The sequence below is a fragment of the Hevea brasiliensis genome, chromosome 5, assembly GCF_030052815.1.
Source record: "Hevea brasiliensis isolate MT/VB/25A 57/8 chromosome 5, ASM3005281v1, whole genome shotgun sequence".
Lineage (NCBI taxonomy): Eukaryota > Viridiplantae > Streptophyta > Magnoliopsida > Malpighiales > Euphorbiaceae > Hevea > Hevea brasiliensis.
This window is the reverse complement of record NC_079497.1, coordinates 13,693,755-13,696,719: the sequence shown is the minus strand read 5'-3', so window position 1 is coordinate 13,696,719 and position 2,965 is coordinate 13,693,755. Positions and strand designations below refer to the sequence as shown.

Genomic DNA, 2,965 nt, shown 5'->3' with positions numbered 1-2,965 from the left:
CAACAATATGGGAATCTTCAACAGTCTTAACATTGCTACATAAGGTAGGAAGATTTGTCAAGAAACCAAGTGATGAAAGTAGGGTTATAACATGCATCCCAATAAAATTCAATATTTACTTTTCTAATTCCATCAAAAAATAAACATCTGTGCTTTCGGGCATTCTATATATTGATGGGTTCTTGAATATCACAGTCTGCAATCTTTCCCCGGCCATTCTCTAGATTAGGGATTTTTCTTCTGTGAAAAAGTGATAACTACACATTCAGGCGTTTCATACACTAAGGGAATTCTTCGATATCACAGTAAGGCACTAAGGCAAATAAATTCTAGTGTAATATTACTTGACCATACTTGACCATTCTCTACATTAAGGTATTACATTCATTTGAGGATTTCTTGGATACCACAATAAAATAAAGAAATTTTAGTGCAATCTTGCATGTATAGTTATACCAATAAATGCCTGGATGTAACAGGAAGACCAATATCAATATACCAAAAGTCGTACATTTTCACAAATCCATCAATGTTACTGAATTGCAACAAACATTTTGAAAATTAAATTATCCAAACAATCTACAAAGCAAGACATTTTCATTTTGAATATCCATCTGGATGTAATAAAAAGAGAAGTATCTTGAACAATATCACGCATTTTCACAAATCCATCCATGTCATTATCTTGATACAACAAACAGTAAATATTAGATTGTCCAAAAAGACAGCAAAGCAATATGTTTGCAATTTCCATTTCAAGAATGCTCAATGGACATCACCGTAAGGCAAAGAATAACTTATTCAGAAGCATTAGAAGGTGCAATATCTCAAACAACGTCGTGCATATTAGATTGTCCAAACAAACCACAAAGCAATACGTCCAATCCCTTAGAACTTGAAGTTTCAAATATTTCCAACAAACTTCCCTAACTCCAAGGTGCAAACTTTTGGGTGCACATATTCTATAAATAATATCCATTCTTCCAACTAAGCTGGATTGCTTTCTTGCTTTCTTCCAGGAAAGCAAGAAAGCAATCAAGCTTAGCAAGAAAGTAGTTGAGATGGATAAAGCTCCCAAAATTAGAGGGGCTGCTCACAAAAATAGATGGGCTACTGTTTTACTTATTTGCCCATCATATATATAACAATAATCTTACCCACACCAACCATGCCACAGCAATCTATTTTTTCCTTCAAAATTGTAACATTTAAAAGCAAGGCCATATGATCATAACCTGGAAGGCAAGGCCTCATGGCCAATTCACCCTCATTCCAAAGCTTACCAGTTGTGCTTTATTCTTTGCTTTCTAGCACAGCTGGTAGCGAGTCTTCACATTGGGACAATGAAATGACATTGTTGGCTTGTTTTTTGCCTTCCAACAGTTCCTTGCTTTGTCCACACTGCTCAGCCACTATGTAAGATACTCGGTAGAATTCTTCCCCTTTTCATGAAGCACCATCAACGGATTTCCGTTGTATTTTTGTTTTTCAACAGCTCAGCCTCATCCTAGAATCTCAAAACCTTATGTCACACTCGAAAACGTAACTGAAGTCTAACAATCTATTTTTTTTATTAGGTCTTCAATGATCTCGTCGACAACGGGAAGGACAGTAACCAGGATCAGTTTAGTTGTAATTTTTTATTCCTTTTCAACCTTAGAACAAGAGATATGGCAACAAATTGCTGCTGCAATCAACAAGAAAAAAAAATCAAGAACACAGATTTTTTTAATCTACTTAAAGAAGACACAGGAGGCAGAGCAAAGACAGTCACAAAGAGTTACTGAAGCACATAGAGATGCACGGATAACTGTTTTATGGACAAATAGAGAGAGTCAAGTGAAGATCGGTGGATAGGAGTTGTGGCAATATGAGAAAAGATACAGAATTGAACGACAAACTGACATAATAGATGAAAAGAAAGAGCAAGAATTAGAGAAAAGCTCAAGGAAATATAAATCAAAGCAATAAATTGGCGACCAAACACAAGGACGTACCTCCCCTTAACTTCCACTTCAGCGCAAATATGGTAGAGTAGAGACAGCAGCGGCGAATTTCAGACAAAGCAACAGCTGTTCTTCATTTCCTTTTTCTTTCTCTGCCCCAATGTGTGTCTTTCCAATTGTACCCCAATTCCCGGGTGGGAGGAATCGGGTGGTTTTGAGAAGTAGTCGACCGTTTGAAATTTCAAATAATTTTTTAAATGGACTCAGGTGAATTCAAAATTAAAAATTTATAATCATCATGGTTTAGATTTAACGATTGAGATATTAGTATCCCAACCCATTTAAACTCAGTTTGAAATTAAGTTTCAGAGTCAAAAATTATTTTTTTTAAATAAAAATATTATTTTAAATATTATTAAAAAAATAATTTTAAAAAAATAATTTTATTATTTTAATATTTTTATTATTAAAATTGATCATATTTAATTTTTAATTATTTTTTAACACTCTCTGATTAGTATATTTAAAAAAATAATTTTCTTAATAGTAATGCCAAACAGACCTTTAATTAGTAGGCCAATGAGTATCCACAAATATTTAACCCATTTAATTAAATTTCTTCAAATTTTTATTTAAGTTTTTTATTTTATTTAAATTTTGTTGTTAAATTTTTAATTTACTATTATTTAACATATTATTTGTTATAATTTATGAGGATTTTTTTAATCGTAATTATGATGAACTTGAATTTTAATTTATATATTATACTTCTTAAACTATGTAAATTACGTTGAATTTAGTATTATTTGTTTTTATGGTTATATTTAACAAAATTAACAATGTGAAATGAAATTATAGTATCATTTATTTAATTATCTTAAAGTCTATATTTTTATCATTATTTTTTTAATATTTTAGATTCAAGTTCAGCTATTCAACCCATATATTTTTTATACATTAAATTTTTAGTGAAAATATATAAAAAAAAAATAAACAGATTTAGATGGGCTCTGGTTGTA

At 31.2% G+C, this 2,965-nt stretch overlaps 1 long non-coding RNA gene across 2 annotated transcripts; it reads right to left on the bottom strand.

Annotated features, from left to right (window-relative positions):
• Positions 1-619: 619 nt before the first annotated feature.
• LOC110667956 (uncharacterized) lies at positions 620-2,320 on the bottom strand. Of its 2 annotated transcripts, none has more exons than XR_002497399.2 (2): positions 1,998-2,320; positions 620-1,900 (listed from the first exon to the last, which is right to left on the bottom strand). It is a non-coding gene; the product is annotated as an uncharacterized LOC110667956 (long non-coding RNA). The 2 variants fall into 2 exon arrangements; XR_009148866.1 differs by having other exon boundaries at positions 620-1,687.
• Between the last annotated feature and the right edge of the window lie 645 nt (positions 2,321-2,965).